Source organism: Carettochelys insculpta, chromosome 33 (assembly GCF_033958435.1).
Source record: "Carettochelys insculpta isolate YL-2023 chromosome 33, ASM3395843v1, whole genome shotgun sequence".
Taxonomy (NCBI): domain Eukaryota; kingdom Metazoa; phylum Chordata; order Testudines; family Carettochelyidae; genus Carettochelys; species Carettochelys insculpta.
Window position 1 is genome coordinate 1,041,838 of NC_134169.1, and position 12,068 is coordinate 1,053,905.

A 12,068-nucleotide genomic window follows, 5' to 3' on the forward strand; every position below is an offset into this window, starting at 1 on the left:
TGCATCTAGCCAAGTTCTTCTGTCTGCCCACACCTGACTCCCACCAGCCCCACCTGGGCCTGCTTCGCTCTGCTGGAGTTTCGATCCTGTCAGACAGAGGAGCTGGGGAGGTTTAACTCCCAAGGCGGGGGTGACTCTTTGCACAGGTCTGCGCTCAAGAATTAGGTGGTGTCACTCAGGGGTGTAAGAAACTGTCCCCCACCTCCGGAAGAATACAGACCTACTCCAGTGCTCAGACTGCCATGGCAAACACAGGGCCTTCATGGTCCACATTGGTTGGGGAAGGGCCTTGGCCAGTGAAGACCCAGAGGACAGGTGTCCTGTGACTGCTGTACTGGGGAGACTGTGGTCAGTGCTGGAAGCTCCCTAGAAATGGGGAACTGGCGACATTTGAAAGATTAGGTAATCATAGCCCATGACGCAGGTTAACCTTTGTTTTAAACGGAAATCTTTAAGGCCAAGGAGGCTGGGGTCCAGCAGCTTTCGAACCCAAATGGGCTGTTTCTTTGCAGGGGGCAAAATGTAGGAAATGGAAGGGGGCACTGGAGAAGCTTCGCTCCTGGCTTGACACTGCCTTGGAAAAGAACGGAAAAAACCACCACTTCTGTTGGAGAATGTGGGCATTTATCCCAAAGCCTCTCACACGCTTAGTGAGTGCTCTACCAATTCAGCAAATTCCCCTGTGTCTGAGCATAATTTCTGACTCACCCATCTTATTCCAGAGGCCAAAACATCCCTGTGGCCGCCCATGGCTACGGCAAAGGGTCGCAAAGGCTGTGTTTGCACAGCAGTGTTGTTCCTGAATACGCGGTTCCAGAAGAGGTATTACAGAGTTGTTGATTCCGATATAGGAGGTGTGGATTGAAAGGGAGTTGAAATTGGGTTGAAATCCCACTCTTAGCATCAATTCTATTCTCTGCACACTCTGCTGGCCTCATTTCAATGTCTCTGCTAACATTTCAGCAGCCCTTGCTATGGGTTTCTGTTAATGAGTGTCACGACTGAGGCACAATTCAGACACGAACTTCATCGAAAAGTGATGGGGATCCTCTCATTTCTGCACTGCAGGCACCCAGTCATGTAGCCAGCACCTGTACCGGGCACCTATTTTCTGCTCTGAGAACTACACTAATGCCAGGTTTGTAGTACACCAAAGGACATTTTGCCCCAGTGGGTCACTTCCCCACCTTACGGTTGTGTCCTGGGATAGCTGTTTGGTCTCGGCCTGTGGCCAGAACAATTCTATGCAAGGGGGAGGGAGCCCCACACCTGTCTGTGGTGCTTGTGGTACCCGAGTGGGAGAAAGGGAAAGATGCTCAGTCCTGCCCCACACCACTCACTCAGAGGATGGGAACTGTGGTGGGAGTGGCAATAGCCTCAAGCGGCTCAGAAAGAGCTACAGGTGGTAACTTGACCCTGTGACTATCTAACATGAATGAGGGTAAATAGGGCTGCCAGGCTGGTCCAGGGTTGCTCTGAGGATGCCCATTGACCGTTTCCTCTCCCACCTGGTGGGAAAGGGAACAGCTGTGCCTAGGAGGCTGCATTTGAAAGAGGAAGTCAGTGCTAGGTACTGCCTTAGCTGAGAGAAAGTGGTGATGCCCATGTGAGCCGTGTACCGAATAGGCAGACAGCGCTGGAGCAGGTAGGAGTTAGTTGCAGGTGGGTCATTTCAGTGGTAGAGAAATTCTGTTCCTCTATCTCAGTTTTCATTTTTTTTTCGAAAGGCCTCTAATCCTTATTGCATCTAAAATAACCTCCAGAATATGAAACTAGTATAAACGATGCAGCAGAGTCTGAGTTTTCAGAGAGGGGTGAACTTGCTCATTCATCTCAATGAGGTGTTGACTTGGAAACTGAATGAGAACTCATGGAATGACAGTATTAGTGATTGAAGTGCTGATTCTCCAGCTAACGTCTGCTTCCATTGATGCTGGATGTAGCGGCAGGTATTCTGGCACAGCACAGTGAGGAGTCCAAGCCTATTAACCCAGGTGTAAACCGTCCCTTGCAAAAAAATGAGGCGAGAGGAAGAAGAAATTAATTCCCTGTTTCGTACCAAGATTCTCATCTTCTTCCTGAGCACGAAGCCTTCCTGGGCAGGTTTAGCACTGCACAGGCACAAGGTTCTGGAGTTGGGGTGACAGCAGAGGGGTCTGTTCCTGTGGGGTCTGTGTCTGTGGGTAGGAGAGCAGAAACGGCAGCTGCTGGTCCAAGGCCATGTGTGTTGGGAGCAGATGAGCTCAGGAGCACGCAGCAGGCTGGGGTCTCTCCATCAAAAGCATATTGCAGCAGGTGGTGATTGTGTTCCCCCTATTCCAGGGAACATGGGTCGTGTTAATGTCCTGCTCAGGGCAGTGGAGGTAGGGGGATAGAGAGGGTATGAGGGAACACCCGGCAGAGGTCTAGGACAGTGGGTGAGGCGCAGAAGGGTCTGAGAGTTCTCTGTTTGACCCTTTTCCCCCAAGGGTTGACCTGGTGCCTGTAATTCTTCCTGCCTGCATTGTCCACCCAAATGCTCCCTCACAGGGCATGTTTTGCAGCTCAAGCCACAGAGGGAGGTGTAATTGTCACCAGCTCAGGCTAAGGGAGATGCTAAACTGTGGTCCCAAGCCATGTAAGTCTGGGGCTTAGCTGGGCAGTGGCAGTCACTGGAGTAGGGGGTGGAGAGCCATGAGCAGCAGGTGGGCAGGCCTGGGGGGAATACAGGAGAGAACAGCAGAACGGCAGGCTGGTGGGAGGAGAGGCGAGAGCAGGAGGCAGACTGCAGCGGAAGAGGCAGAGCAGGGATGGGAAGAGGTGAGCTGGGAGTGAGGGGAGAGCACAGGTGGGACCTCAGAGGGAGGAGGCTGAGCAATGTATCTGGCGGGGATATGGGCACAGTGAGCAAACCAGTGCCTCCCCCATACTTCTACAGAGCTCCAAGTGCTCACATGAAGCCTCCACTTCTCGGGACCTTCCCGCCTTGGCACCAGCCGTTTGGGAAGAAGGGGCTTTTGAAGTCCAGGGGTCCTTTAGAAAGGCCCCGTTTACATGGGCAGGGTGCGTTGTGAATGTGGCACTTTTGAATCACTCGTGGACACCTCTATGCTAACGGGGAGCTGCATATTCATGGCAGCACCTCATTCGCCTCTGAAAAAATCCCTCATTACCTTTCCCCTTTTGAAAGGAGGGGGCAGTGGAGACAGGCCCTGTTTGTGCCTCTCCTAAGTGCTGTGGGAACAACCTCTGGCACGCAGAGAATCCATTCCTGGTCTTGCAGAATGGTTTCCTGTTTTGTTGAAGGGGTCCCAGTTGGTAAGAAGGAAATGTTGAGTGGATGTGAACATTGTTGGTTGGAAGGTTTGGCTGAGTTTTGTCTCCTCAGGAGAAGTGCAAACTGGGGAAGCTATTGTACCATTGCTATTGATGAAGTTTTTAAAAGTTCCTGGTGCCCTTTGCTTTCCCGTTCTTCAAAGGGAAAGTGGCTGATGCACTGGCTTCTGAGAAAACTTTAGAAAAGTATCCAAAATGTCTCAGGAGGTATTTTCTGCAGCTTGACACTTATCACCTTTGCTTAACAAATAAGTAGTCACTTGTTCAAAACGAGACAGAAACCTTCCTCCTTTCTCTTGTTGTTTCTTCTGTGGGATCAGCTAATTTCTGAAAGAATCCTGAACAGCTCTGCTTTCTTCCTCATTGCTCTTTTTTCTTTCATGAAACTTTAACACTTGAGGGATAGTGGGGAATAACAGCCAAGAAGAAGTCCCATCACTTGAGCACTTGATTGCCACGTATTTAAGAAATATGAGCATAGAAGAATTCCAACCCTCAGACTGTGTCAACATAAGTGAGTTCTTCTGAAAGATTTTTTGAATGAAGGGGGCTCTTTCAAAAGAGCTCATGGATTGTCTTCACTCAAAAACCATTCTTTTGAAAGGAAATTGAAAGAATGCGTTTCTCCTGCAATCAGTCGTCCTTTCCTGTTTCAGGAACAGCACCTCCTTTCCAAAGCTTCTTTTGAAACAACATGTGCATAAATGCTTTGCAGGGCCTGTCTTTTGAAAGAACCGTCTTCATTTAGGATCCCTGGTCCATTCTTTCGAAAGAGCGGGGGCTGTGCGGATGCTCGCTTTTGAAAGAGCAGATCACTCTTTTGATAGTCTTCTTTGTGTGTGGACGCACTCTTTGAAAGAAGTTCTTTTGGATGAGATCTTCTGGAGGGCTTCTTTCAAGGGATCTCTGTGGAGTACCCATAGCCTCAGCGTGGCAAACTGGCAGTTCCTCCTTCATCCATTTCTTTTCAGCTAATGGCAAAGTACCTCCCAGCATTAGATCATATTGGGGTGATTGCGTATGAAAGCCAGCTGAGCTGGAGAATGGCTCTTTGCTGTTGGAAGATTTGTGCTACAGATGAGTACAGAATGAATTGAGCCTGCCTGACTCATCAAATATTAAGCAAAACTAGCATAAAGACAGTACATTCTTCAGCTGTGTCAGGATGGCCGAGTGGTCTAAGGCGCCAGACTCAAGGTACTGTCTTTCCTTCACCTGGGGGTTCTGGTCTCCTGAAGGAGGCATGGGTTCAAATCCCATTCCTGACATCACTTCCATTTTCTACATGCCAAACTGGCCTCCAGAGGCTCCTGGAAAGAACTGACCTGTCAGCATACTTCCACTGGCTGGAGTCTACCAAGCCTTGCTTTGGATTTCTGTTAGAGCAGTACCAAGACAGGCATAACTCTGACATGAACTTGGTGGGCAAGTGATGGTGAACCTGCAGTGTCAGTTTGACACTTGGAAGTTGCTGTGGGAGGAATATGTCTATTTGGGAAAGGATCCTGAGTCCTTATCCCAGCCATGTGCCTGCGCACAAAGAGCAATGGCCCCTGCAGGAGGTGTGTTATAGGGATAAGAGTTACCCCCACAAAAAGCACCACACTGGTGAAGGAAAAGACTTCTCTGTGTTTAGGCGGCTGACATTCAGCTGTATTGAATTCAATAAGGCAACAGATGAGCCGAACTGGACACCAGTAAGGCCATGTCCAGCAAGGCTGCTTGATGCAGCTAACTGGAGTATTTTATACCCTCACACAAACAAGTCCAGGGCCAGAAGCAGTTAGTTCGAGAAACATGAATCATTTTCAGAGAGAAAACCGTTCTCAGCAAGGAGGAAGAGGCACTAGGGAGCAAGAGCCCCAAATGCAAGGAGTTCAGTGAGGCATTCCACTGAGCTCACCCTCCCTGCCAGGCCCAAACAGGTGAGGGAAAGTTCAAGCTCTTGTGCAGATGCAGAAATAAGAAACAAGAAACGGCGTCGATCTAAGGTGGCTTCCACAGCACCTCAGAAAAGAAAACGGCTGTGACGTGACCCAACCAACCCGGCCGCACACCCAGCTCAGCATCCCCAGCTGGCCGCCCCCAAACTCCCAGCGAGGCCCAGCACACAATGAACAGCCCTCCCTTGGCCTGGCTGGACACCCACAGACATTGTTCCCTCCAGCCTTTTCCACCCATGTGTGCAATAAATTTTAGACGCTCTGAACTACGCACCAATGTGCACCACCAACAGAAACAAAAGCCTCAGTGGTGAGCGCTCTGCTAATCAGCCGGGCAACACTCGAGTCTCTCCGAGCAGTCACACAAGGGCACAGATAAGAGGGAACCCAGCCACAGCCACAGCACCACACCCAGCCCTGCCCTGATTTGCCTCACTGCTGGGCACAAGGGCTCAGCTCCCTGGGATGCACTGAGTGAGGCAGCCGACTGGCGGGAGGGGTCCGATGCCCTCACAGCTGCAGGGCAGGTCACCCACCTGCCCCTGAGCTCAGCCCGTGCGGGAGGCAGCCGGACAGCTTAAGGAGAACATAGTGTCAGATGGGGCGGGGGGGCTCCTGAGTGCTGCTTCCCAGCCGCGTGCGTCAGCCATGGCCCTGACTTCCTCTTATAATCCAGCCTCCCGGTCAGAGCTGTTCCCGTTCCCTCCACGGGGAGGGGAGATGGTCAAGGTGCTCTCCTGTGCCATTGCATATGGCTGAGCACAGAGAGCCCCAGATCCCCACCAGTCCCGTGCGCTGGGAGCCAGGTGGTTGTTTGAATTCTGTTTTGCTGAAGACATCAGGCCTGGGCCCTCTGATTATTTACATGTCTCTGGCTTAACAGCTGGCAGGGCCGTTCAGCTGTGATGGTGGAGTGGTTAAGGTGTTGGACTAGACCTCCAATAGGGTTTTCCCTGGGCAGGTTCCAATCCTGCTCACAGCGAGGCCTGTGTTAGCCACACTCCTACCCTGGCAATGCAGGCAGGCACTCTGAGCACAGCCTGAGCTTGCCACACAAAGGTGTCTGTGCCTGGGGCAAATGCTGAGGCTGTGATGCAGTTGCTGCTCCAGACACACACTGGCTGCTGCTGTTTGGGGGAGCCTCTCCGCCGTACAGCTTGCTGGAGGACCGAGGTGCAGACAGGTTTGAAGGAGGCGTCTGGGAGCTTTGAGTATCTCTGTGGAAAGCTGGTCCCAGGTGGGAGGGCCTGCGAGGGAGAGAGCAGGAAACGTGTGTGTGGCTGATCCAAGAGGCGATGGAGGGTGGGGTGAGGCTGACAGGAGGTGGGACCTGAATGGGGGTAGCAGTAGCGCAGGGCGGTCGCTCACGAAGGGCCAGGTGAGTGCAGAGCTGCAGCCTGTGTTTGAGGAGGTGAGAAGTGGGAGTCAGCGGAGGCTGCAAGGACAGGGGAGCTGTGTGAGCAGCAGGCCAGGAGAAGGCCCATTTTGCAAACGCTGTGCTAACGGAGCAGCTGCAAAGGAGCAGAGAGTGTCCGGGGAGACACAAGAGCTGCAAACCCTGCCCAGGGCCGCCCATAGCCCCTGTCTGTACCCGTCCAGCAGGGACACATGGACAGAGCTGGTGCAGGACCCAGCCCCAGAGCGGAGCCTGCCCAGGTCCGGACTGTGCTGCTCCCAGGGCAGGGCACTGCAGCTGGGGTTTTGTTCTCAGTGGAAGCAGGGGAAGAGGGAGCTTTGGTCTGGGCCTTGCCCAAGGTCCTTCCATCAGGGTTTTCCTTTCCACTGCACAGAGGCTCTGGGTGCAGTGGGGTGAGTGGCAACTTGGGAAGGGTTGAAACAGCTCCCCCTCCGCCCCAAGCCCTGCCCTCGCCTCTGGCTTTACCCCTTTCCTGCACCTGCCCCACCTGCCAGTGGGAACAAGGTTTGGGCTCCAGGCCCTGTGTGTGTCTCTGCGCCCTCAGGACTTTCTCTCACCCTTGGGGTTTGTCCCCTCACTCTCTGTGCACAGCCTCATGTGCTCCCCACTGGCACTTTCTCAGGAGCTCCCCACACTGCATTTAGTGCAGCCAGGGGCCCTATTCTGCCTGGGCTGTTGTGCCGGTGGGGAAGTGCCCAGCTCCCAGGGCAGCAGGAGAAAACGGCACTTTCAACAGCCTTTCTCTGGGCACTGCTGAGCAGGGACCCCAGGGGCTCCAGGGCGGGACAGCCACATGGACACCTGCCTCAGGCCCTGTGGCTGGTGCTGCAGACTGATCTATTGCTCTCAGTGTCAGACAGAGGGGAGTGTGACATTCATCTCTACAGGCAAGTGTCTGCCCCTTTCCCAGCCCAGCCCCTGGGAGAGACCAGAGCCCCTGAGCCAGCACTGGGGACAGGCCCTTCTTTCACAGGCAGCTGCCCATGTGAGTGGCTGCAGCTGAGCCAGGGCTGCCCCCACTTTACCCCCCTGTGTGGCTGGGGCACTGCACCCCAGCTGTGTTTGGGGCCCTGCTCACCCCAGGAAGCCGCACCGCAGGGGACAGGAGTGAGTGTAGCCCTGCGGGGCCAAACCTGATGTCCTGTGTCCCCGGCTGACCAGCCAGTGGCAGAAAGGTTCCTGGCAGCATTCACTTTGGTGAATATAAAAGGCTCATAGAGGTATCAGGTGAGGTGGCTGAGTGGTGAAGGTGATAGACTACAAATCCATTGTGCCCTGCATATTATGCAACCCTTCTATCAATGGCAGGTGCTTGCCAGAACAGCCGGGTTCAACTCCTGGGGGGTTTCTTGTCAAGAACACAACCAATCAGCTCAAGCCCCCACCCAGTGGCCTGGGACAATTTCAGCCCACTTGCTGGGTGCCTGTAAGGTGGTTCTCCCCCCCGCCCCCCCACACCAGCACATAGTCTGAGATAGAAACAGCTTATTTAATAGCAATGACCATAACGTACCCCAAGGTTACAGTGACAGATGCCGTGTGTCTAAGCAAAGAAGAGACAAACCCCTTTACCCAGATCCCATCCCCATACGCTGTAGAACCAAGTCTCTTGCTGGGGCTCTTGGCCCTTTACCCCACACACAGTTTCAGGGTGTACCTCCTGCGGTGCATCCCGAACCCAGAGCCCATAGATACGTCACAGGGGCAGTACGAGCTGCCCACTTGTCTGCAGCATCCCACTGGCTGCCCCTCCTACAGGCCAGCCAGCCACCCACCCACCGGTTGCGGTCATCCGCACTCTTCCTACATACCATCCACCGCTGCTCCTACCAGCCAGCCACCTGCCAGTCAGCATTGTCCCTCCCTCACCCATCACACTGCTGGGGATTGCCCTGAAGTAGAAACCTGTGATTTCAGCTCTATGTGATCTTAGCTGCTACTTTGCAACTTCAGCTCTTAATACCTCCAGAAGGGCTTCATGAACACCCTAGCACCCAACTCTTTGTTGCAACAGGTAGTAACAGCCAGACCAAACCAGACCTACAGCTTTACAACCAACCAACAGACAAGACCAAATCAGCAAGCAAGCCAACTAACCTAATTAGTCCTGCTCCTCAGATGTTTACAATGCTTTAAATCAGGGAGCCCTTCATTATCAATGTCTTTTGCAGCTGTGGCAACTGCTCTGTCCACTACAACAACCCAGAGCATTGGTGAGATCTCACAACTCCCACACTGAGTGTCAGCTTAAATTGTGATTTTACAACAACGTGTTTACAATAGACCGAATCTCATGGCTGACTTGCGACCCATTAGGCTTTGCCTGAAAGGTATCACACACGCACACCTTTGCACTCTCATGCAGATGGCCTCTGGGGGACACATTCCTCCCAGCCTCAGTATCCTTGTGTTCCTGCTGCCACATTCCCTACACAGAGGTTCAAATCCCATTATCATTGAATCTTTATAGTCACCAGCCTGCTGAGGTTTGTTGAGCTCCAGCCTCAGTGTGTGATGTTGCTTCCTACACACCCCCTCCCTCAGCCTGCTGCCTCCCAGCTTCTCTGCTGGCCACAGGAAAAGCACAGACCAACTCTGTGAGGCTGAGCTGAGCTCTGGCTGCCAGAGGTGGGGGAGGGATGATTTCATTTGCCTGACAGGGCCCAGCTTGTCTCCAATGGCAGCCCAACAGTGCAGTGCTCATCTCAGTCCCCTGCAGTGCTGCTGCCAGGGCCTCAGCAGGGCCCCAAACACAACCAGTGGTGCAGTGCTCTGGTAAAGAGGGGAGCCCTGCTCAGGTGCAGCCAATGACAGGGGAAGGGCACCTCCCCAAGGCTTCATATGGTGCTCTGGTCTCTCCTAGCTCCTGGGCTGGCAGTGCACATGTGGGAAAGGAGCAGGTACTTGAGCAGGGGAAATGAATGATGCTCTGCCATGGACAGTAATAGCTCCATCTACAGCCCAAGTCACAGGGCATGAGGCAGGTCTCCTTTCAACTGTGCCACCCTGTGCAGGCCCTGAGTTCTTCTGTGCTTCTCAGCAGCTGGGGAAAAGCCTCTTTGGGACTTATCTCCTGCCCCACAGCTGAAAGGAGCCCCACAGTTAAGAGGCCCCTTTTGGGGAGAGCTGATTTTCTATCCCATTTTGATGCTGGCTGCAGAGCACATGCTGCTTTGCAGGTGGGAACAGCCAGGTTCTGTGATCTTTAGAGAAGTCCTCTGGCCACTGCAGTCATGGCCCTCCCCTCCTCTTGTGCTGGCCTTGGGTGCTCTGGAGCATTAGAGCATCCCATGGAGGTGTCAGAACTAGCAGCCCCTGCTCCAAGGGCCCAGAGGGGGACAGATGAGTTGGGCTCTAGCCTGGAACTCTTCCTCTCACCTGCTGTCCCCTGACTTTCTTAGCCTGCTCTGGATGGTCCTTCCTTTAAATGCCAAGTGTGCAATAGGAATTGCCTGGCAGCTCCAGGTGCTGGCAACAATTGGGTGGCAATCAGGAGAAGCTGTGAAAAACACAACCTCACGCCTCAGGTATCTCTTCACAGACTGGTAAGTTGCAGGGGCTCGACCTATTGCAGCCATGTTGGTGACTCAGCCCAGCCAGAGTCCTATCTAACTCCAGTGGGCCTCACTCATCCAGCAGGAGGAAAAAAAAACTTCCTCAGGTGCACCAGTGAATAAAGAAGCCCAAGCTTTGGAGAGACAAAGATTTACAGCAACAACACAACCAACCAGCCGTCCACTGAGATTTGAACTCAGATTGCAGAGATCAGACTCCTGAGTACTGCTTTTTACACCCCAGGACCTACCAAACGTTACTCCTGGGGGCACCTGTGACTCTTGACAGGCTGGCACCCTGCACTCCATGCCACCCTCCAGCTGTTTCACCTCTCAGGACACTCCTTCCTGCCCCATTTCTACCACTCTTCTCCCCTAGACATTAAGCCCAGCCCATCTTGCTGCCAGCTCCACCTGGTTGTAAGGCAACATTTCTTAGAAGCCCCCAAAAGGTGAAAAGGGTTAATATTTCTTTTACAATTACCAGCCTGCAGGGAATTAACAGAAATGAAGAGACTGGGGAGCTTGCTGGTGCGTGTGTATGAATATCTAGCTGAGGGAGGACATAAAGGCCTTGGATGTGAATTCCCAGAATAATTGACATCCTCTCGACACACACATTTCCAAAGTGTGCAGAGACCTTTCCTGCTGGAAGTGATGTATTTGATAGACTCTGAATGAGCACCTCTTTATGGAAATAAGACCCAAAATTCTTCATGTCAGTCTCAACTGTCAGTTTCGCTGTGTAGCCAGATTTCAACAAAGGGAGGGGTTTGCTAGGTTTATCTGCATTGGCACTGACAAATGTTAAGGGTTCATTTCCATTTTCAGGATCCCCATACGATAGAAATCCAGAGCATGTTGGGAAAGGTGATACAACTATTGTCATACAAGTGGCTGCCTTTGAAAAGGGGAGCATGGATTAGAAAGAAGATCACTTTACCTGGAATCAAATACTCTATCACTGGCTGACATCCATATTTCACTCTTGCTTGAATCGCTAATCTTCAGATCCCTGTAAGACAAACTCTTCTTCCCCAGGCTCCTTTTTCTGTCCCAGCCCAGAGTAGTTTTTCAAATGGGTGTTGATTAAACTTTCTCTCCTCACGCGCACACCACAGCTTCCCCACTGACCTAGGTTCTCCCACTCACATAGCTACCATCACTCAGGAAGGCAGATTTCCTTTGTGTGTGGGACAGTGTTCTTCTATATGCTTGGAGACTGTTTAGGAGAAGTCAGAGAAAATGCACTGAAGGACATGAGCCGATCTGTGAGGTGTGGCTGGGTTTGCATTCAGGGTAGGTAAGTCTTCTATCTGGCACATTTGATTATCTAGCCCCCCGGGTGCCCTGTGAGTGATAGAGAATAGATCTTCTACAATATCAATATATCAAAGCAAAAGATGGGGTTGAAGACACATGCTTTGTCCTTTATATTCCTGATTTTAGCATATGCCCTTCATGGAGGTGTTGGTGGTGTAGTGGTGAGCATGGCTGCCTTCCAAGCAGTTGGTCTGGGTTCAATTCCCAATCAACACAGGTTAACTTCTTGCTTTTAATTTCTCTGTTGGAAGCGGAGAGAGGAGATGTCCTGCTCCTTGGTGAAATGGGAAGTGTCTTGGCTTTTTAAGCTATCATGCTTGGGGTCAGCCAAGTTCTGTCAGCTAAAGGTTGTGGATAGCTTCTGTGCAACCCACCCCACTGCCTTGTGGGTTATCCTGGTAAGGTGCAAGGCTGAGGGAGTAAACCCAGACAGAAAGTCCGGAGGGGAGTCCTTTGACATTTCTGTGCCAACTTCTGGCATTGACCTGGCAGTCTCTGCAGCTGAGCTGGTACCAG

At 52.4% G+C, this 12,068-nt stretch overlaps 2 non-coding genes across 2 annotated transcripts; both read left to right on the forward strand.

The window, feature by feature from the left end:
* The first annotated feature begins 4,474 nt into the window (after positions 1 to 4,474).
* On the forward strand, positions 4,475 to 4,583 carry TRNAL-CAA (transfer RNA leucine (anticodon CAA)). The gene is made up of 2 exons: positions 4,475 to 4,512; positions 4,538 to 4,583. It is a non-coding gene; the product is annotated as a tRNA-Leu (tRNA).
* Positions 4,584 to 11,696: 7,113 nt separating this feature from the next.
* On the forward strand, positions 11,697 to 11,768 carry TRNAG-UCC (transfer RNA glycine (anticodon UCC)). The gene has a single exon. It is a non-coding gene; the product is annotated as a tRNA-Gly (tRNA).
* The last annotated feature ends 300 nt before the right edge of the window (positions 11,769 to 12,068 follow it).